Source organism: Ochotona princeps, chromosome 12 (genome assembly GCF_030435755.1).
Source record: "Ochotona princeps isolate mOchPri1 chromosome 12, mOchPri1.hap1, whole genome shotgun sequence".
Classification (NCBI taxonomy): domain Eukaryota; kingdom Metazoa; phylum Chordata; class Mammalia; order Lagomorpha; family Ochotonidae; genus Ochotona; species Ochotona princeps.
Genome location: NC_080843.1, coordinates 9,235,720 through 9,259,371, shown reverse-complemented (window position 1 = coordinate 9,259,371; position 23,652 = coordinate 9,235,720). Strand labels below are relative to the sequence as shown.

Here is a 23,652-nt window from a genome sequence, read left to right as displayed (position 1 = left end):
GCTTTTTTGGTTTATTTTCTTGGTCCTTGTTTTCCTTTTGGTTCGAAAGTTATGATTATATTTTTCATTTTAAAATAATGCTTGGAAATTTTTCTGCAGAGAGACGAGTGTTGGTTTTCTTTCTTCTAGTTTTAAAGGTTTATTTATTTATTTTAAAGGCAGAGGTAGGGAGACACAAAGATCTTCCATCTGCTGAATCACTCCTCAAATGGCCACAGTGGCTGGAGCTGGGCAGGTGCAAGGCCGAGAGCCAGGAGCTTCTCCCGGGTCTCCATGTGCGTGTGGGGGCCAAATTACTTGGGCTATCCTTTGCTGCTTTCCCAGCACAGTAGCGGGAAGCTGGTCAGAAGTGGAGCATCTGGGATTCAAACCAGGACCCGTATGAGATGCTGATATTGCAGGCAGTGACTTTTACTGGCTGTCATAGTGCCAGCCCCTCTATTTCTAATTTGTATTAGTTATCCCTGAAACATTACCAAGCACACTTAGCAGCCTAAAATTAGTCTGTGTCTTTGTGGACTGCACAAGAATACTGGAAAAGTTAAAGTTCAAGCATTTCTCATGAGAAGTGAATGATTTCTACCTTGTATTTTAGTTATCTCTAACACCCTGTATTTCACATTGTTGTGATTCGTTTTCATATGTGCAATGATTATTTTGATTAACCTACAGATTTTGCCACTTTCTTTGTTGCCTCTCAGATTTTTTACCAGGGGTCAGCTTTCTGCTGAGGAGCATGCTACAGAATTCTCCTAGGGTAAAAATTGGCTGCTGGGAGACACTCAGTTTTTGCTCATTTGAAGATGTCTTCATGGGCCCAGCCTTATGGTGTTACAGGTAAAGGTGCTGCCTATGACACCAGAGGATCATATGTGTGCTGATTCCTGTCCCAGCTGCTCCACTTCCCATCTGGCTTTTTGCTAATGTGTCTGGGAAAGGCACTGGGAGGACAGCCCGCATGTTTGGGCCCCTGCCACACATGTGGAAGACCTAGATGATGCTCCTGACTCCTGGCTCCTGGCTTTGGTGTGGCCCAGACATGGCCATGGCAGCCACCCAGGGAGTGAGTAGCAGATGGAAGTCTCTCTCTCTTTCTTGCACTCTTTAACTCTGACTTTCAAATAAATAAACAAATCTTTGAAAATATTTTTGTTGTTTGGCTCAATGCAGAAATATAGATTGACAATTATTTCAAAACTTCAAAGATATTACTTTGTTTTCTGGTTATTGTTATTGCTATTAACAAGCTCCAGTGTCAGTCCAAAAAGTAGGCTTTTTGTGTTCTTTGGTTGATTATAGGATGTTTTTATCTTTAGTATATTTAATTTTACTAAAATATGACTAGTTAGAGTTTTTTCTTGGTGTAAGCTCTGTTGGTTGTACTTCTTACTCTTGTAGAGATTCGCTCTCTCCCCATCTTTCCTGTTCTCCCCTCAGAGATCCCTGTTAGCATCTGTTGGAGAGTTTCTTAGTCTATCCTCTGTATGTCTTAAACGTCTTCTGATTGTTCTCATCTCCTTGTCTCTCTGTCACATCCTGGGTTAATTCTTCATCCTTCATTTCTAATTTCCCACTGCTCTCTTCAGTTGCATCTAATCTGTTTAACCTGACCTCTGAGTTTTTATTTTTCATGTTTGGAAGCCCTGTTTCTTGTGCCAAATCTTGCTGGTATACTCTAAATCAGATAATCCCAGTATTGGAGATCTAAATAACTTTGTATTGTTACTGCTGATGCTTAAGAAGGATGGTGTGCCTGTATTCAGGGGGACCTCAGGGAGTGGATGGGGAAGGATGTCCTCATGTTTGCTCTGGTGCCAGGGACATTACTGGTCTGGGAGTTTCTGCTTCTCTCTAACCTTGTCAAGAATCTGAAGGCTAAATATTCTGGTACTAGGTCTGGTTCAAGGCATTTGATTCTCAGTTTTCTTCTTTTTTTTTCTCATCCCTCACAAATCAGAATTTGGCTTGCTGTTTTTGCCTTATGTTGGTGTCTGGAAAAGTTCCTGACAGTTTTACGAGCTGAGGGATGCATTAAAAAGTACCTCTGTTGAACTGTGTCCACTGTTTGGGGAAATGTGGTCTACCATATTGCCAGAAGCAAAGTACCCATCTTGGGAAAAAAAAAAAACCCAAAAACTTTTTGAAAACAAAATTTTAATAAGCCCCAAATTCGTTTTTACAAAAGATCAAATCATTGTACAATGAAGCAAGCCCCTAGCCATAACTCCCCCTCTGTTGCTTCTGGTGTCTCATTGCTTTGGAACACTGTATTTTCTGCAATTTCAGGCATCATAGATTGATGCCCTGTAGGGGCAGTGCCGATTCATCCCTCCCCCCACTCTCCCAGCACGTGTGAGCCTTGCTCCTCCCCTAATTGTTGGCTTACGTTTATGTTGTAAGTTTGGTGAGATTAGTAGCTGTGGTGTAAAAGCTGTTTTGAGGTGAGGGTGTGATAATAAATGGATGACTTTCCCTCTTCTGCCCTACCCATCGTCTTCTGTGCAGGTGGGAGTCATTAACCAAGTCTTTTCTGGTTAATCACATTTTACCAACACACCTTCTGAGTGCACCCAGGAGTCCATCAGTTTGTCAGCTCTCTGCCACCGCCCTGGAAACCTTCCCCTTGAGGGACGCCCTGCTTTCTGCCGGCTGACTTTTCGCTTCTGGATGCCTGCATGTTTGGATGCTGCGCCCGGGTCTGCAGAGGTTTGCAGGACAGGCCCCGCCTGCCAGTTGTGAAGCCATGAAGCAATTTGTGACCCTAATCCTGTTTCCCTTATCTGGTTTGTCAAGCAGGGGCGTGTCGGAAGTTTATGGTCTGAGGGCCCCACACAGACCCCTCAGGAAGCCAAGAGGTGGCGCTGAGTTGGCATTCCAGGAAGGCCCCTGGGCTAATGAGGCCTGAGATGTCACCTGTGGGCAATTTAATTGGACACCAGTAACCAGCTCAGTGGAAAGGCTGGGAGGCTTGGCAACAGAAAATGCCATTTAAATTTCCCCCATTTTGACACTATCTAGCCAGGAAACTTAAATCCCATAACCTCGGGAGCCTGTTTCCTTAATCTGTCCCATGAGGTTGGTGATAATGAAACACACACCACCCCCCACAGAGCCAGTTGGGGGCCCAAAGCAGAGGTGCACTTTGCAAACCCTGGAGTGCTGGATAAACAGTGCCACTTTGTTTTTCTGTGTTTTTTCCCTTTTTCTTTTTTTTTTTTAAGCAGCAGTATCATTTTTAAAGAGATAAGGCTTAGAAAATTCAGGGGAGAAGGGAAGAGTTGGCATGTTCCCTAAAGTGTGTTTTAGTATGAAAGCTCCACCAGAAGGCCAGGCAGACGAGGGAACTAGGTTCTGACTCTTGTCTTGGCCTCACAGTGTGAACTTGAACACATTATTCTCTGCCTCAGTTTCCTCTGTTGCCAAATGGGAATATGAAGGTGAAAACAGTACTGCCCTCCCAGGTTAGGACGGATTGGGTTGCTATGTACAAAGTGCTTGGAACAGGCCTACTCTGAGCTTGTGCTCAGCGAGTGGTAAACAGGGACATAGCCCCGGTCTTAGCAGTACTCCAGGCCAAGGCTCTGACAGCCTTAGTGCAAGTCTCTAGTAATTGCTTCACGAGCTAAGGTTTACTGGTGGTGATTAATTAATGCCCCATGCCTGACTCGCACATGGTAATGTACTGGGCAGGTCAATTTTTCCTCTAATACCATAGGTAGTGTGCCAGTTTTGCTACCTTTTTTTTTAAAGACTGATTTGTTTGACTTAAAAAAGTGACAGACAGAAAGAGATCTTCCATCCACTGGTTCATTCCCCAAATGGTCAAACAGCTAGAACTGGGCTGACCTGAAGCTGGGAGCCAGGAGCTTCTTCTGGGTCTCCCACTTGGGTGCAGGGTCCCAAGACCTTGGGCCGTCCTCTACTGCTTCTCCAGGCCACAAGCAGGGAGCTGGATGGGAAGGAGTGTGGCTGAAACTTGAACTGGCGCCCATAGGGGATGCTGGTGCTGCAGTCAGGAGACTAACTTGTTATGACACCGTGCTAGCTCCCTATTTTGCCATTTGTAAGAGATCTGTCTCTGTTACATAAAATCTCTGTCTCTTTTGAAATCTAAAACACCTCATGGATTTACATGTCATCCATAAGCAGGGGTCAGGATAATCTTCCCTGAGTTGTCCAATTTTAGTATTACCAAACTGAGCTCTAGACTTTTTTAAAAAAAATTATTTGAAAGGCAGAGAGACAGAGAGAGGGACAGTTTGAGACCTTCCATCCACTGATTAACTCCGCACATGGTCACCATGGCCAGGGATGGGCCAGGTAAAAACTAGGACTGTGTAACTTCATCCAGTCCTCTCACCTATGAGCCCCAAACACAGATTCTAGATATAGAAAAGTACTACTTTTCCATTCACTTGCCCTTGCAGATTTTTTTGAACACTTCAAGGATAGAAACAGCTCCTTTAGAAATCACCCCTGCCACCACCAGAAACCAGAGAAAAAAAATTATTTATTTATTGATTTGTTTTGGAAAGTCAGATGTACAGAGAGGAAGATCTTCCATCTCCAAGCAGCCACAATGGCTGGAGCTGAGCTGATTCGAAACCAGGAACTTCTACTGGGTGTCCCACAAAGGGTACAGGATCCCAAAGCCCTGGGTCATCCTCAACTGCTGTCCCAGGCCACAAGCAGGGAGCTGGATGGGAAGCAGGGCTGCTGGGACATGAACTAGAGCCCATAAGGGATCCCAGCACATGCAAGGCAAGGACTTTAGCCACTAGGCTTCCCTGCCAGGCCCAAGAAAATTCTTTATTGAGCTGTTAAGCAATAGAAATTTGCTTTGCATTTCTTTATGGTAAACTTTCTAAAAACTGGACCCAGCATTGTGGCATAGCAAAGTAAGCCTCTGCCTGTGCCTCTGGCATCCTGTGTGAGCATTGGTTCCAGTCTTGGCTGCTCCACTTCCAGTCAGCTCCCTGATAACGTTCCTGGAGAAGCAATCCAAGATGGCCCAAGTAGTTGGGTTCCTGCCACCCAGCTTGGGGACCTGGATGGTCTGGCTCATTGCTAGCTGTTCTTGTGAATTGGTGAGTGGAAGATGATCTCTCTTTCTGTCTCTGTCTCCCTGACTTTATCTCTGTTTCTCTCTCTCTGTAATTCTGACTTTCAAATAAATACATCTTTTTGTACCAAAGAAACTTTTCATTCGTTGATTTTTCTGTATTTATCTATTTGAGAGAAGGGGAGGCAGACATGCACCTCTCTACTGCTGGTTCACTCTTTAGATCAGCCAGAAGCCCAGAAATTGGTCTGAGTCTCCCGTGTGGGTAGCAGCGACCCAAATACTTGAGCCAGCACCTGCTGCCTCCCAGAGTGTATACACTAGCAGGAAGCTGCACTGAGGCACCCGGAAGTGGAACAGAGGTGTCCCAAACGCACCCCCTAGTACCGGGCCAAGTGCCACCCTCCTGTCTCTTGAGGTTGCACTTCTGGGCCAGTTGCTTGAGCAGCTTTCATAAGAAAAGGTGCCAGCAAAAGGCAACAAAATCAGCAGGGAGGAGTGGGGAGCTCCAGGGCAGTGCATGACCCTGGTCTGTGCCCTGAATGAGAAGTGTCCCTCTTGGGGGACACCTGTGGGTGGGCAGAGTTGGGGTGCCTGGAGAGAGCAGCAGCCACCCTCCCCGAAGTTGTCCTGGGGAGTGCCCCTCTCAGCCACCTGCTCCTGAGGCAGAGGGCCCAACGCTGCCGGGAGAGCTTCAGGGCCAGTTGTCCTCCACCAGGAAAAGCAAGAGGAAGCTGTTTGCCTTCTGAGAACAGTGCAGACATAAGCGGTGCCCTTCCTTTCTTCCGTCTCCCTCCATCCCAAGGATCTGGACCTGGGGAGGCATGAAGAAGGATTAGCAACAGTAGAGGAGACAGGAGTGGAGGGAGAACCGTGCCACTCTGTGTCTATGGATGACCCATTCCTGGGTGACTCCTTCCCTGGCGACAGCCCCGTCCTTGGCTCTTCTGTTCCATCACCTGTGTGAGTTGCTTGTTAAGCAGCACCAAACCTCCAGCGTGCTTGTTGGTTTGATCCTGCTCTCAGTTAATGGCCGTATGAGTTCCTGCCTTTGATTAGCTATGCAGAGGGATGATCTGCTCCCGTCCTGAGCAAATATGCTCTGTCTCCTATGCATTTCCTCCTTGCATCCATGTACACACACACACACACCCCACTGCCACCCCAACTTGTAAATTCCTTGACTGAAGGGGCGAGGTGTGCTTTGCCCACAGGGTCAGAGGCCCATGGTGGCTGTTAAGCTATCTACACGGGCAGGCATGTGGTGCCAACTCCTCTTCCAGGGGGAGTGGAATTAGGATGGGAAGGCTCCTTGCCCAGCTGCTTGCTTTTACTCAAAGACTTAAGAGCTTGGGCGATTTCATCAGTAGGTGCTGGTTTATCTGTGAGTCTTTGGGGGCAATATCACAGGCTCAACTGTGCTTAGGAACTCCATAAGGTCTTTTTGATGGTTCAAGGTTCTGATCTCAAACCAGGGTTTCACAAAAGTAGGCAGGTGTTTTCAGTCTTTCATTAATCCCTTTCTACCCTTAAATAACCTGTCCCTCTTTTGAGTAATTGTTAGAAAAAAAGAAAACCGAACAATCTTTTTTTTTTCCCTTGCATTTTTTCCCCTTCAAACCAGACATGTTCTTAATGCAAAGATTCAAGTATTTCTATTAGGGTCATAATAGTCAGCAATTTCCAGTTAATGAGCTCAACAAAGTCTTTCTACAAAGAGATGTGGGCTTTAAATGGCCAGTTATTTCCTTTCCTGCATTTTCTAGGAATCCAATTAAGTAAAAACCAAGTATGATGTATAATATGATATATCTGACTATGTTTAAAAGCTCAAGCTTGGGCAATAAAATGTATCTTTGAGCTAGCTTAAAATTAAGACTTAAAGAACAGAGAGCTAAGAATCTGGCTTAAACAATCTGAAGTGTCATTAACATGGACACTGGAACCATTTCCTCCACCGTGAAATGAGAGAATGCGGAGACCGCAATGAGCATCATTAAGCTTAATGTACTTACTTCCGCCTTAGCTACTAATTAAAAGTCCTCCCCTTCTTTATTTTAATATTGGAAGCAAGTCTGAGGGTAATGCTCACAAAATAAACCCAAAAGGTTTAATGTCGCTGAAGAACTAAGTGTAAGGGTTTTTCAGGAAGCTTGTGGAGGCGGCCTCAGGACATCCTGGGAAAATGCCTTGCTATTTACCTGTCTCAGAAAACCCAGCAAAGTTGTGACAATCTTCATGTTTACTTTAAGAACACCCAAGAAACTGCCCAGGCCATCAAAGGCGTATAAATCCAAAAATCCACCATTCCATTGTCATAGTGGTAGAGTTGGTAGGTGTGCCCAAGCCTAAAGGTGGGCTAGACCTAGGGTCAGTGGCCCAGAGGAAGTGCTGAACTTCTGTTGCACCTGCTAAATGATACAGAGAGTGACTCTGAACTTTAGGATTTGGGTATCGATTCTCTAATCCTTGAGTACCTCCAGGTGAACAAAGCATTCACCAAGTCCCAAAATACGGACTGAAAAGGAGCAAATTGTTCCTAAACTGGAGGAAGTAGATGGCCCTAAAGAGAAAGACCTCCCAGAAGAAACCAGAGATATAGCTTGAAATAAATGTGTATTAAACCAAGAAAGTTCATGGGAATTCCGTATCATGAAAAAAACAAAAACTATTCACTGATTCCAAAATACCTTTTCTCTTTTGGTTCCAGTTTCTGTGGTTTTGTGGTGTGCCCTCACAAAGGGAAGAAGACTTGAGGCCTTGCAGGGCAACATAAAGTAACATGGGTGAGGTCAAAAAAGAGCATTTTTCTTATTTCAGTGGTCACATTTATCAGAAGGTATTAAATACCAAAATGTCTTCAGTGGATATATTTTAAGGTTCCATGTAGTGTCCAATTTAGATAGGAAGTATTCTCACACTTAGGTATTCTTAATGTATCAGAGTATCACAGGGTGGTGATGCCGATGGTTTATTTCGTTATTCTAAGCTGCTGTGTCGGCTTGGGAACATGATGTTTTATTGGTGAAAGGAAAGGAAAGTGACTTGTTACGGGCAAAGGTTAAGGGCTATCCCAAGACACAGCCTGTATTCCCCTGGAAGAGAACATTGTTTCAGAGAAGGTGTTGCCATTCTCTCTACATGATCCAACTGGTTAGCAGTTGGGTGCGGAATTCACAGCCACTTGCTAGGCTAAGGAGCAGCATATTCTAGAGCAAGCTGTTGATCAGCTCTAGATAAGCAGACCAAGAAGCTACCCCTTACAGAGCTGTGAGAAAAACTTGAAAGCCTAAAGGGAAAGTTGAGAGAGCTAGCTTGAGATAAGGTGTGGGAGGGACTTCCCGAAGGCTCCACAGGTTTGCTCTTGGTGGTGAACTTGTGAAGGAAGCTGTTGTCAAGCACCCACCTACACTCTGCTAAGCCTTTCTTGCACAGCCCCTGAGTCGTCTGCTGTAGCAGCCAGCAGGCTGGTGATCAGGCCCAACTGGTTAGCTCTTCACTGAAGTGTCAAGGACTTTTCTTCCCCATAGTTGTGGGGAGCAGTGGTCATGGTGCCGTGGGTAAGCTGCATCTCGTGTTGGAGTGCCGGCTCATATCCTGGCACCTTTGCTTCTAAGTTTGTTTCCCGAATGGGCATCCTGGGATGGCAGAGGATAATTTTGAGGAAAGACTGAAATATTGGCCCCGAAGATTGACAAGATCCCCACCATTTTGGACCCAGCACCCTTCTGGATACCTACCACCCCAGGTCTCATCTTCCTCCTGGCAGTTCATATCTGCATGCAAACTTCATGCCCTTTACGTTCCAGTTTGGTTGTCCACCATCTGCTGTGACCCTGTCACGCTGTTCCCACCAGTCTGCTGTAACCTCATAGCACCATACCTGACAGACCTATTCACCAATCCCTCATAGCCCACCCATGGCCCTATCTGCCAATCCCTCATGGTCCCATGATACCTGCCCCCACCACAAAGGTATACTCCCGTGTGTGTGCCACCCCTTCTCTCTCTCTCTCTGTTTGCAGCCCCTTGTGTCACTATGACAGGAGACCTCTCTCTGCCTCTGTCTGCCTCCACTCCTGTCCTGGTGGCCATCTTCCATGCATGGCTGACTGTGTCTGGTGTTTCAGGGTTGTGGCAACAAACTGAAAAGAGCTTATACCGTAAAGAGACAACACTAGTGGGGACTTGGGTCCATGCTACCCATATGGGAGATCTGGATGGAGTTCTCAGGCTCCTGGCTATCGCACACATCTGGGAAGTGAACCTGCTGTTCAAGATTGTCTCTCTTGCTCTGTCGCACCACCTCTCCCTCTGTCCTTCAAATAAATAAATATATCTTTAAAAATTAGTCTGTCAGAGCCAAGGGTGCCCAAGGTGTGTATGAAGAGCTAAGATTGGAGTGAGGACAGGAATGGGTCCTGGAGAAGCAGAGCAAGGAAGGCTCACTGGTGAGACCGCCATGGCTTCCTGGGCTGGTAGCCCTGCCTGGGCTTTTCCTCTTTTTTGCTGGAGCTGTACCACAGGCATCAGCTTTCAGCCTTAAGGGGCTGAGTGGGGGCTGGGTATTATCACCCCTCCCTCATATGTTCAAGGCTGGAGAGTGGCTTGCTTGAATCTGGATCTACTTCTAAACTGAAAGCAACATCCTACATTTGCTGTTTCTTACTTCTACCCTGCCTGGGCAGGCCAGGTGTTGGAGCTGACCATGGTACTGAAGGTAGCTTGACTAGGGATGTTAAGAGAACATTTACCTGCGTGCTTTTGCCATTGGCAAGTGCTCTGCATGGAGCAGCTTCTCTCATGTACACAGAAACTCTGTAAAAGGTGTGCCATTACTATTCCCATTGACAGGAGAAGCAGAATACAGAGAGGCTACCACGGTTGCCCAAGGACACAGCTAATACAAGGAGAAACTAGGCAGCCTGAACCCTGATCATTACATTTGCTAGGAAGAGCCATCCAGAACTTATTGAAAGAGCCATCCAGAACTTGTCAGATGCGCATGTGGCCAGGGTCACCCTGGCAGGCGAGAGCCAGGCCTCCCCATCTCAGGCTGCCCAGCAGGTTGGTGTAGGTTGTCGTCCTGGAAGGCACCTGTGAAGGTGGGCACCCACATAGTGCATCGTGACAGCCACCACACCTTAGTGTAAAGACATTTTCCATGTCTGTTTCCATGTCTATCTTGGTCACTTTGTGGAACGAGTTGATTGTATCTCCCTAGCACAGCAGAGCGCCTGAGACAAGTACACCTCAGCAAATATTTGATGAATGCATACATACATGACAAGTAGGCACGTATGTAACTGTTAATAACTTACATGCTATTTCAGCAATGGTAGAAGCAGCATGTTGTGGAAATTAGAGCCCCTTTGTATATATTTTTATATTTGTCTTACTCCATTTTGAGAGTCCTGTGGATTTCAGAGTGCATGCTGATTTCTCATGACGCCATCTACAAAGACAAAAACAAGAGAAACAACTCAAGTCTTCATTTGAACTGTTTTGCCTAAATATACATGAGTGCTTTTCTAATCACGTGTTAGATTCGAGACTTTGGGCTATATTTTAGGTTTGAGGTCTGGTCTTGGGGAGGTAGCTCTGTAACCGTAATAATAACTGAGTTATCCCTGGTAGAGTGCTGTGAGCATCCTGTGCTGACAGAACTAGAGCGCATGCCGATCAAATTCACCACTTCAGGCCCGAGTTTATTGCCATTCACTTCTGTCAGGCTACGGTTTGGTTATATTATATGAACATGTGAAAGATTTCCATTTCTGTCATGTTAGCTGTTCTGCAGTGTGTGTGTGTTTTAAACAACACCCCATAGCTGAGCTCCTGGAGGACCAAGCCTATTTTGACAGCTCCCCTTAGTCCGTGCCTCACCAAGCTCAGTCTCTGCCAATATGTTTCACATGATTTCATGGACATGTGTAGCGCGCCTGTGTAACTTGCAAACACCCATACATTATGACAATAATAATTGGGTTTTGATGTAACTGGAACTCAGTACTACCAAGCTGCCAGCATTGCCTTTTGGCTACCAGTACCAGGCAGGGAAATTATAGTCTGACTGTCTTCCTGTTTATTGATAAACAAAGTGGCCAGCCCAGCAATGGAGCCTGATTAGCAGTTTGCACCCTTTGTGAAAGGATAAACAGAACCCTACTGTTTTCTGTGTTTGACTGCAATTTGCATCTTTAAAGAGATTGGACTGCCCTGAGATGCACGTTCAACTTCCTAGTGCCTGCACGTGCTTTGATACGCTCCATGTCAGCCTGCTTGTTCTGCTCTCCTTCATCTTGAAACAATATTTGCTAGTGTTTCTCTGGGTCCCATCTGGCTTGCCATAAGCTTCCCCGTAGTCACCTGTCTGAAGAAGGCGGGGAGGGCGCGTGCGAGAAGTGTACTTCTCTTTCTCTGTGCTCCAATTCTGCCTTCTTCCAAGGTCTTTTTTTTTTTTTAATACCTTTGTGCCCTGTTTTCAAAGGAGCAGGGATCTGAGGACAAAAGGGGGTCTGCTCACACTCACTGGGCCATGGGTTTACCCGGGGCTCCTTCCCTTCCTCTCAGCTTAGCTTGCCTCCTAAAAAACTGCTTTTTCCTTCTGTAAAGAGAAATATCCTGTTAGCCTTCCACCTTGAGTTTGAGGTAATGTTCTGTTCTGAAATGTACTCCAACCTCATTAAGTTCTTCAGCTAAAAGGTAACAGACCCACTGGTTGCCTCCCCTATAATTATTTTCAAATGAAAAATGAGAAGATTATTTTAACTTGAATTTGCATGATCTAAAAGGGAACATAAATACATGTAAACATGCATTAGCCTATTTAAACAAACTTTCTCCATAATCTTCACCAGTTGCAAACACCATTTGTTCTGAGATGCCGCAGGATTGCACCCATGAGGCCCCAGTTATCCCACTGAACCATTTCCTTTTATAACTTCAAAAGAAATGTTGTGTGTGTACTGGGAGTTGTGGAGCATTAAGTGTAGTAAGACATACATTGTACCTCTGCTATTTTGTTAATGCCATTAGGGATTAAATTAGATTTTATAGCTGTTGTAGAAGTCTATTTGGTAGTTAACAAGTGGGATCTTTAAATCCTGGAAAACATAATCCTATTATAAAACAGGTGGCTGAATTAACATTACGCAGGAAGGAACCCTTCATGGATTAGCAGTTTTTGACAATAACAAAGAAAATCATCAAATTCTCTGGGGGATATTCCATGCTTTTCTCAAACGGAAGAACAGAATTAGGAAAGGGAGCAGACGTGCCCTGCCGTAGCCATTTCTCCTTGTCAGCGGCAGAGCAGGCAGGGCCAAGAAGCAAAGCCGGGCGCTGCATGCCCGCATCCCTGCCCGGCACTGCTGCTGGAGGTGGCGTCTCGGCAGCCCACCTTCAGCCTGGCACTGTCAGTTCTCTGTGCCAGTAGATCCTTTTCCTGATTTGCTTCTGTGACCAGCAAAGTGCAGAAAGTCACTGGAGATCAGTGTCTGTGACGGAACCACAGATGCATGGGGGATGAACCTCTGCCGTGGACAGCGAAATCAGGAGCGCTTTCTCATTGATTATTAAGCCTTGGTGTCGAGGAGTTACAGCTAGAAAGGCCTTTGTAGATTTATTGAATTAAAGTCCTATTTCACGTTTTGTTTCAAACACTGTGGACAGATGGATCTCCTGTCTGTCTCTGTGCTCTCTCATAAGCTCACATATGTGTACACGTGTCTGTGTATATACACTTCAGATGCAGATACGTAGATATACACACATCTTTAACAATGTATGGGTGGCCCTCTCATTTTTAAATAAGAGCCCCGAGTCTTAGAGATTGGTTTCTCCTGTTGGCGAGGGTTATTATTAGCACTCGAAGGACTTGCCAATTTTCGTTTGCCCGGGTATCATCTTAGCAGATAATGACATGGGGCTCAGTCACTGGCACAGCATCGTGCTGGATAATTGCAAGGGCATCAATCATGTGCGTATCTGGAGCAGGCCATTCTGTGGCAGCCATTTCATCTGTGTGGAGGAAGAGAGCTGGCGCTGGAAGCAGGGAAGGGTGTGTCCTCGGGACAGATAATCACACGGGCATCAGTCATGTAGGTACCAAGGTAGATAATCCGTGTGTGCAGTGGTCCTCTGGGCCAAGGGGGCTGGTGCCAGCGCAGCACTGGGCCTGCGGTGCTGGCTGGCCTGTGAAGCTCCTGAGGAAGAAGAGGCCAGCGCTCTGTCAGTGCCCACAGGTGGCTGGCTGGGCGCTGTGTGAGGGAGCCCCAGCAGGGGTCCAGCCGAGATGCTGTTGGGTTAAGGGTTAGGCTCCTGAACATGCCAGTGCATAAGCAGGGTCCCCTCCTCCTACCCCCTTGATTATCTGTAACTTTCAGGGATTTGTGTTCTCTTGTCAGGTATTTCTGTGAATGGTCCATTTTTTCTTCTTCCCACCCCAGGCTCTGATTTCTTGCTCAGTCCGTGTGACCTGGGTGTGGCTTCTGCCCCAGGGGAGTCTGGGAGCTTGAGTCATCAGTGAGCTGTGTTCTGCTGACATGGTGACTGGGCCAGGCCAGTCCCAACGATCACAGCACGTCTGAACAGTGAAGTCAGACTAAAGTGGGGAAATGACACTGGGAGTCCTTCCTTTCTGGCGCTGCTGGGGCAGCTGTATGTGTGCAGGGCTCACCAGAGAGGGCAGAATTGAGCTAGGCACCTGCCTTGGAGCGCTCACCTGAATCAAGAAGCCCTCGGGGCTTGTTCGCTCTGTGCCTCCCCGCCCCCGCCTCGCCCCGCCTGGCTGCTGGAGGCCCCAGGCTCCCTGCTCTCTAAGCTCCTGGGCTCAAGCTGTGAGGAACGTTTATTAAAGACCTTTAAATGCAAGCTTAATGTTTCCCCTTGCCCACTCCTATTACTTTGATATTTGTCAAGTACTCACAACGTACACGTGAATGTTGAACTGCGGTTTTTAACCATTGAAATAAACATTAAAAATCATTCATCCTCCTGGCAAGAACCATACTATGCCAAGGCATTCTTTTACTGCCATTTCAGAAAACTGGAGTGTTTGAGCATCCTGGATGCTTCATCTGATGATTACTGATTGGATACAGTCAAAAAGTCTGGAAAATAAAGTAGCGGAAAACTCCTCTCGCTGAAATTCAGTGCTAGCATGATGGCCCGTTTCTCTGTCAGTTGATAATGTTAGTGCTGCTGCCGCGCTGTGACTAGGCAGAGGTTCGGAACCACACGCTGATTGGACAATTCATACAAACACCTCGTAAGAGAATACGAGTCATTGAAAGCTGCTCATCTTCGCTGTTTCAGTCTGTTTGGGCTGCTGTAATGAAATATCAAAGAGTGAGAGAGTACTTGGTGAACTTGTTTCTTAGTTGCAGTGGCGGGGACATCCGCTCCCTGCTGAGGGCGCTCTGCCTGCTTCACAGGCAATGGCCTTCCTGTTTACTCTTGGCCATCTGCGTCCCAGTGCGGACAATCACTGACGACCCCATTTCTGAACTCTCCACTCTCCTGGCCTGCTGCCCTCCTCCAGGTCCCACGCCCCAACTCCACGACATGGGGGTTTGGCATCTCCACGGGAGGATTTGAGGCAGGGGAGGGGATACAGTCGATAGCAATCTTAAAAATTCATTTTTTCAAAAAGATTTATCTGTTTTTATTGCAAAGTCAGATATACAGAGAGGAGGAGAGACAGAGAGGAAGATCTTCTGTCCGATGATTCACTCCCCAAGTGGCCGCAATGGCCAATGCTGTGCCAGTTCAAAACCAGGAGCCAGGAACTTCCTCCAGGTCTCCCACGCAGGTACAGGATCCCAAGGCTTTGGGATGTTCTCGACTGTTTTCCCAGGCCACAGGCAGGGAGCTGATGGGAAGTGGAGCTGCCGGGATTAGAACAGGAGCCCATATGGGATCCCGGCACTTTCAAGGCGAGGACTTTAGCTGTTAGCCCACGACACCAGGCCCAAAAATTCATTTTAATCTAGTGATCTCAAACTTTTTTTTTTAATTTCTATTGCTAGACATAATTCACTCTTTACGGAAAGCAGAAGGTAGCACATCTGGCTTGAAATTCCCCTCTTTTAGAACTCCAGACTCCAGTGGGAGTTTACCTAGGGGGCCGCATAGCTAAAGTGTGTGAGGCTGGACTCATTCATGCACTCCTCATCTCTTCAGAAAGCCCCTCTCACTGATGGATGCACGCGTTCTCACCTGCTACAGGTCGCTGTTTGTGAATTATATGAATGAATGACAGTGAATGGTCCTGAGGGCTTGTGCGTCATGTTGTTGGTGCTCTGTCCACTCCGGGCATCACGCATGCTCTTCTACCTGCAAGATGTCCTTGGGTGCACCCTTGTCAGGGGCCTGCCGGCACCTAGCAGACCCAGCTGTCTCCCCGGCTTCATGTCCTGAGTGTGCCCCGTGGACCACCACTTTGTAACATGTACCACACCACTAGGCCTTGTGCTGTGCTTGTCTGCAGGCTTTGGCTCTCTGTTGTCAGCACCCCAGCCCTGGTCCACGTGAGGCAGGAGGTGTGTGGCTGTGGGGGGCTCTCTGCATCTGTCCCACTCCTCTGCACCAGGTGCTGCCATCCCAACACAAAGATGCTGTGGGACTGGGCCACCACGGAGTAGTCAGTCTTTCTTGATGGCAGCTGCTCTCCAACACCTGTGAGATATGTAGAGTGGCTTGCTGAAGGCTTCTAAGGCGGTTTTCCTTCCTCTCGGAAGAAAAGCATAGCCAATCGGTCTCCTTCCCCTGCTAACAGTGACACAGGCAAGTTGCCACTGTCAGTACGAAGGACTGTCTGCTTGAAACAAAGGCAGCCTTGTGGGTGGCAAGCTGGAGACTGAACAAGCATCCTCGACAGTGTTGTTGAGCTGCTTGGCTTCGCTCCTCTGCTGCTGGACACTGCACATAAAACGTCCTTCATGTGTGATGAAGGCAGTCTGTGTTAGGTTTGCTCATCCTCACAGTCTGGGGGTACTGTGCAAGGCTTATGGGCCTTGGCAGCAGACACGCTGCCTTTCACGCTTTCTTCAGTGTTAACCAAGCCCTAACTTTCCCAGTGTGTGGACTGCACAAAGTCAAGTGGGCTTGATGTGTGAATTAAACGAAAATCTGTATGTAAAACACCTACTGGAGTGCCTAAAACACAGTAAGTACTCCACAAATGTTATTTTTTTCTCTTATGAGATTGTCCACACACTGCTTTTGAGAGCTGCACTGGGTTGAAATGCACACACTCCCAGCACCTTTGCACACACAGGGCCAAGTGGTTTAGTCTGGTAGGGGACTCCGGCTGACCTTCACTGTCACTGTCACAGTGGACTTCCTGGCAGCCCCAGCTGGAGAAGCACATGCCCCAAAGGCAGCTGAGAGAACCGAGACCACACTGAGGGCAAAGGCAGAGGAGACTTGCAAGGGAAAGGGGTGGATGGTTTGCTCTGCTTCCAAGGGTGCCGTGGAGACGGATAGTCACCGAAGGACTCAGCAGGACCAAGAACTGTGTAAGAAGCAGCAGTGTGTGAATGGCCTCCATCAACAAAACAGAGGCCCTGACTCCTAGTAGCCACACATCAGAAAATGAGCCAAGAGCCTGAGCCAGATGACCCCAAGGACTCTTGCAAAGAACTGAGTTTGACATTGTATTACTCTTCAGTAGCTCTTGTACTTTGGATTTTTAAAAGTTAATTTTGATTTTTATTTGAAAGGCAGAATTACGGAAAGGAGGAGAGGCAGAGAGGTCCTCCACTTCCTGGTTCATTCCCTGGATAGCCACAACAGGCCGAGCCAGGCTAGCTCAAAAGTAGGAGCCAGGAGCCTGTTCTGGGTCTCTCCCATGGGTGCAGGGGCCAAGGACTTAGGCCACCTTCTGCTTTTCTGGTCATAAGCAGGGAGCTTGGTGAGAAGTGAAGCAGCTGGGACATGAACAGGTGCCGAGAAGGGATGCTGGCATCACAGGTAGATGCTTAGGCTACTGTACCATGGCATTGACCCCTCACTTTTTAAAGAGTTATTTATTTTTATTGGAAAGGCAGATAAGATTTATGGAAAAAAGGAGAAACGGAAGGATCTTCCGTATGCTGGTTTACTCTCCAAATTGCCACAATGGCTGGAGCTGGGCCAATCTGAAGCCAGGAGTTAGGGGATTTCATCCAGGTCTCCCACAGGGGTGCAGGGTCCCAAGGTATTAGACCATCCTTTACTACTCCCATAAATAGGGAGCTAGATATGAAGTGGAACAGCCAGGACACAAATCAGTGCCCATTTGGGATGCCACACTTGGAGGTGGAGATTAGACAGTTGAACTAATACTCTGGTCCAGGAATTTTTTTCTTAAACATTAACCTCTGACTTTTTTTTTTCTTAAAGATTTATATATATTTTTATTGGAAAGGCAGATATACAGAGAGGAGGAGAGAGAGAGAGGAAGATCTTCCAAGCGGCCACAATGGCTGGAGCTGACCGAATCCCAAGCCAGGAACCAGGAGCTCCTGGTCTCCCATGCGGGTGCAGGGTCCCAAATGTTTGGGCCATCCTGAGCTGCATTCCCAGGCCACAAACAGGAAGCTGGATGGGAAGCGGGGCTGTTGGGATTAGAATCGGCGCCCATATGGGATCCTGGTGTGTTCAATGCGAGGACTTTAACCACTACGCTATCACGTCGGGCCCAGGAATTTTTTTTTAAGATTTATTTATTTGTATTGCAAAGTCAGATATACAGAGAGAAGGAGAGACAGACAGGAAGACCTTCCATTTGATGACTTACTCCCCAAGCAGCCGCAATGGCCACAGCTGCGCTAATCTGAAGTCAGGAGCCAGGAACCTCCTCCAGGTCTCCCACACTGGTGCAGGGTCTCAAGACTTTGGGCTGTCCTACTTTCCCAGGCCACAGGCAGGGAGCTGGATGGGAAGAGGGGCCACCGGGATTAGAACTGGTGTCCATATGGGATCCCAGTGCATTCAAGGTGAGGACTTTAACCACTAGGCTACTGTGATGGGCCCCAGCACCCCAGGAATTATTTTGTTTCTTTCTTTTTTTTTTTTAATCATTTAGTTGTTTATTTGAAAGGCAGAACTAAGAGAGAGAGAGAAAGAAAGAAAAAGAGAAAGATTTTCCACCTGCTAGTTCACTTCAAATACCCCTAACAGCTAGAGCTGGAACAACCCAAATAAATCCAAGAAACAGGGACTTCATCTGGGTCTCTCATGTGGGTGCAGGGGCCCAAGGCCTTGGACCATCTTCCACTGCTTTCCCAGGTGCTGGCTTGACTTTAGCCACTATGCTACCATGGGCCTTGCCATATGCTTTTGAAAGTTATATTTGAGGTTGCTCCCAAAAACTCATGGAAAATTTTTATATCTTTTAAATAATACTTGTTTATTTGAAAGATACAGTGACAGAGGGTAATATCTAGTATCCATTGGATCACTTCCCAATTAGATGCACTAGCCAGGATCAGGAGATAGGATTTCCATTTGTGTCTCACAATGGTGAGGCTTAAGTACTTGGACAACCACCCACTGTCTTCCTAGGCGTATTAGTAAGAAGCTGGATTGGAAGCAGAGCGGCACTGTGCCATCTGTTGTATCACACTGTGCTGGTATGATACCAGCATCACACAGTGGTACCTTAGGCTGCTGTACAACTTGATGCCTGCAGTTTGTTTAAAATTTCACTTTTTCCACAGGTTTTTTTTTTTTATCCTTCCTAGTATTAATGAAAAAAGATTAAGTAATTTTTTTTGTTTGTTTTATTTTAAAGACAGGGAAAGGAGACACGGAGAGATTTCCATCTGCTGATTCATTCACTAAATACCTTAACAATCAGAGCTGGGCTAGGTCAAAACCAGGAGCCTAGAACTCAATCCAGTTCTCCCACACAGGTGAAGGGACCCAGGGACATATGCCATGCCCTGCTGCCTCTTGGGGTGCACATTAGCAGGGAGCTGGATAGCAAAGGGAGAGGCCAGTGCTCAAGCTCAAGCCCTCAGAGGAGTGTGGGTGTGCCAAAGCATCCTGTCATCTCAAACACCCACCCCAAGTACTTCATTTTGATGGGGAGTCAGAAAGTGAGTTCCTAGCCCACTGAGCTCTGGCCTCGGTGGAACAACCAGCTGTGACGAGACACTCCTGCTGAGGTGCAGATGGAACACTTGGACCTCTGTCCCGGGCCCAGTGTTGATCCTGCAACCTCAGGATGTGGAAGGGCGAGGGAGGAGGGGCAGACACTGTTGAGTGCCTGCTGGGATTATTTCTAGGTGCCTCTGCATCCATTAACTTATTTAACCATCAAAACAACCCAGCAGGTGCCCTTATTTTTGTGGACAATCTTGTCAGGTACTTAAAATTTTAATTTTTATGCTTTTAGTGACAATGACTATCTTTAAAAGGGAAAAAAAACAAATCTTCTGAATCCACTGATCTCAGGGAATTTACTGCTGTATTTGCCTATTCTTTCCAAGTCTGTATTCCATCATAGCCATAATTTTTATGTGGTTGCATTGTTGTACTTTAATTCTACTCTCTAAATTGCTTCAAAAACTTTGTCTTATTTTAACAGATATGTGATGTCTATCAAATAACTTTGATTCAGTTATCCATTGCCCTACTGCTTACTTTTTATTTATAATCTCTAGATTTTTACTATAATTATATATTTTAATTAAGGTATAGCTTAAAGCCTTTAATTTTAGCAATAAAAGCATCACATCAGACTATATCTGTAGGACTGGGGTTACCAGATCAGCAGATAGAAACATTTTTGTGACTTTTATTCTATATTGCCATAATATTTAAGATATATTAAAAGAATTATCATTCAACACTGATAATAATATTTTCAGCAGCAGTGTTGAACATGCCAATATCTCCACATTAAGAGCTACTTTAGGGCCCGGCGGCGTGGCCTAGCGGCTAAAGTCCTCGCCTTGAAAGCCCCGGGATCCCATATGGGCGCCGGTTCTAATCCCGGCAGCTCCACTTCCCATCCAGTTCCCTGCTTGTGGCCTGGGAAAGCAGTCGAGCATGGCCCAATGCATTGGGACCCTGCACCCATTAGGGAAGACCCGGAAGAGGTTCCTGGTTCCCGGCTTCAGATCGGCGCGCACCAGCCCGTTGCGGCTCACTTGGGGAGTGAATCATCGGACAGAAGATCTTCCTCTCTGTCTCTCCTCCTCTCTGTATATCTGACTGTAATAAAATGAATAAAGGCCATGCCGCCGGGCCCTGACTATACTATTTAGCATATAAAAAATTATTGCTTTAAATTTTTAAAATAAGAACTGTGTTGTTTTCTGTGCCGAGCAAATGTGCTTCCCTGGGCATTTTTTTCTCTTGACATTCTTTAGCTCATCTTCACTGGGAGACGAGTCAAAGCAGAAGTGGGGCTCACTTCCTACCTTGTTACTCCTTTGACCTAGGACAGAGTATATTTCATTTTCTATTAATCTATGTAGTTATTTATTGTTCATGGTACAGTTCCATAGGCTCAGGGATTTCCCCTTTTGCCTCCCCCTTAGTCCTTCCCTGTTTCGCCCCCTCCCACCCCCCATTGTCCTGTGAGGCTTCCACTGCATTCAGTCTCGCCGCTGGGTTGTTGCAGTAAGAGGTCAGGGCACTGGAGCTTATTGGCACATGGGTGTGATGAAGCTGGGCCGAGCCCCGGCATTCCACCTGTGTCTGGGATAGCGCTGAAGTCTTGTGCTAAAGGTTGATGGATTGTGGGCAAAGGTTCGATCTAATTATGAGAGTTTGTCTGTGGGAGGTCTTGGGGTCGCTGGGGGCATGCCCTCAGAAGGGAATTCTCATGAGAGGATTGGTAAATTAAGTGAATTCAGCTTAGCTTCTCCCTCTGTGTCCTGGCTCGCCATGTGACTACTTCAAGCTGCCACCAGAGGCCAGGCTGATGGGGCCACCCAATGTGGAACTGAATAGAAGTTTCCCTTCCCAAGAATCTTCTTGCAGGCATTTAAGTTAGAGTACTGAGAAGCTGGCCGACACAACACTTAGCTGTCTCCATCCTCACTGGATGGTCAGCGGCAGTGCACGGTGAACCGATCTCTGTTTTGGCTACCCCAGAGCTAGCGTTCACACGGGATTACTGTGTTTCCATCCATATGCAAGGAAGGTGACCCCTTGATGGCAGCCAGTCCTGGCCTCACTGCGAATTCCTGTGACTAACTGGCTGCGGTTGCTGACCCCAACACTGACTTTACAGAATGGCCATCAACACAACTGTAATCAGTACAGTTCAGCCGAGACATGAGGAGGACCATTAGTCACATCAGCCTTCCTGTGGTAATTCCCTTTGGAGCTCCTGCCGAGTAGATGTCCCTGCCACATCCACCTGCAGCGCTCCTGAAAGCCAGGGTTACTTCGGAGAACCTCCCTTCCTCAAATGGCCAGCGTCCACTTGGAAGACCATCTACCACCACACTGAGTTCAAGGTCACAACTTTGAAGCCCGCTAAGTGGAGGCATTTCTATTTCAAGTTTGGTCACAAATGAAAGAGAAGGTTCCCAAAGTCTCTGGTGAAAGTTGGGGGAGAGAAATCTCCTTTCTGGGAGACAGGCACCATGTCTCCATGCCTGGTATCCCTCTTTTGGCACCTTCCCCCTCCCAGGGGCACAGATCCTGGATGAAGAAAGGAATGGCTGGGGGGCCCTTGGCTCTCACGCTGTTCATGATTAGCTGTTTTCAGTAATTACGCCCCTCCATCCAGGGTGTGAGGCTGGCACCTCTGGTAATGAGCTGATTCCTGGGGCTCGTGAGTGAAAGTCTGTGCCGCCTTTGCCTTGGCCCTCGCTGCTCTCCTTGGCAGGCACTGAACTTGCTGACATTACCAGGGTGACAGGTTCCTCTTGGCCAACATGAGAACGCGGGCAGCCTAGCCAGGAAGAGCTCCGAGCAAGCTATGGGAGCTAAGGAAGCTGGCTTGTCCCCTAGGAGCCAGCCAGGGCATCAGCTCCTTTGCAAGGGCAACTCCTGTCCAAGTTTTGCCCTGGTATAGCACAGTAACTCATCACTGGTGAGGCAGGAGTTGTTTTCTCTCCCACCCCAGGCCATCCCTCTTAGAAGTGTCACCACAAGCGTGCTGTCACAGAACTTAGGCCAGGTGAGTTGCACAGGAGTCCAGCATCCACTGAGATAAACATAAGGTGGGAATTGTTTCATGTGATGAGGAAACAAAAGTGAGGGAGGCTGAGAGTGTATAAAACAGAACTTTAGGCTGTTTAGGACTTTAGGACTTTAGACTGTGGAAATGATATTTGATCTTAGATCTGACGGATGGACAGTAATGAGACCTAGTGTGGAGCAGAGAGGAAGTCTCTGGACCTAGGGCAAGCTTGTGCAAAGACCCGGGGACAGAAAAAAGCTTGGGACTTCCAAGGAATCATGAGGAAGGCTGTTTGGCTGGAGTATCCAGAGCCTGAAACTGTGTATGCCGAGGGGCAGGAATGAGATGATGCATGCCCCGGCACCATGCTGGGGATTTTAGATGTGACCTGCAGGTTGTGGGATCCAGAGTCGAGCAGTTACAGCACTTTATTCTGCATGCTGGAGGACAGAACCAAGCTGTGTGAGCGAGGCTGGGGAGACCACGTACATGTTGCTGTGAGAGCGAGTGTGCAGAGAGGAGGGCGCCAAGGAAGGCAGTGACTGCCGAGACGGGACTCCCTCTCCTTCCTTCTTCCTCACGTGCCCAGTCTGCTCCTGGGGACGGCCATGGCTCATCTTACTGAGGCTTACTTTCCAGTCTTGGGAGTCAAATCCCATGCTCCTGCCTGATGGAGGAAGTCCCAGAAACAGGTGCCAGGCCAGAGCAGACCCTTGGAGGCAGGCCGCTTGGCAGTTCAGGAAGAGCTCAGGGCTTCCTCCGCGGTGCGGCAGCCCTGCTTGTGTCGCTTGAAGAGCCCTGTACCAAGAACCCTGGGATCCCCCAAGGTCATCTCATTTTGGTCAGTCAAGGTCAGGTCCAAGGAGCATCCTCCTTGAGATAGTGCAGGAAACAATCAAAACAGATGCAAGCCCCGCCTTGGGGCAGAAGACCACTTTGGAAACCAGGGGGTCAAGTGCCCATTATCCAGGTAAGCAGGCTCTCCCTGGGAGGCCAGCAAATGCATGTCCGTGTGCCAAGTGCACAGGGGCTGAAACCATGGGGGCCACCTGGGAAAGGAGGCCTCATCCAGGCAGTACTAATCAAACTGGACAATGCCACAGCGCTGGCGTGGCTCCGCCAGGAGTGAGGCAAGAACGGCCACGGGAGGCAGGGCCTCCCTTCCTCCAAAATCAATGTCCCTGTTAACTTGGGCAGAAGAAAACCTGACAGCTCTGGAAACCTGCCCGTCTGATGAGAAACAGGAAGCTGAGACGCAGTTGGAGCCGGAGGGAGCCCAGAAAGGCAGCTGCCTGTTGGGGGCCTGGTGGCAAGTGCTTTCAAGCTCCGTGCTTCTTGACACCAGGGAGCACAGGTGCCATTGCTGATCCCACGTGACCCCTCACACCCTCTCCACCAGCTGCCCCTAAAACAGTTGGCCCCTCTGGTGTGCCTGGTGGGATCTCCTTTATAAAGC

The 23,652-nt window shown here is 47.6% G+C and overlaps 1 protein-coding gene and 1 non-coding gene across 2 annotated transcripts in view; one reads left to right on the top strand and one right to left on the bottom strand.

The window, feature by feature from the left end:
* CLYBL (citramalyl-CoA lyase) overlaps positions 1–23,652 on the top strand; it is a 94,994-nt gene that overhangs the window by 8,084 nt on the left and 63,258 nt on the right. The window lies entirely within an intron of this gene.
* Positions 4,105–4,207, bottom strand: LOC118758038 (U6 spliceosomal RNA). The gene has a single exon (XR_004995498.1). It is a non-coding gene; the product is annotated as a U6 spliceosomal RNA (small nuclear RNA).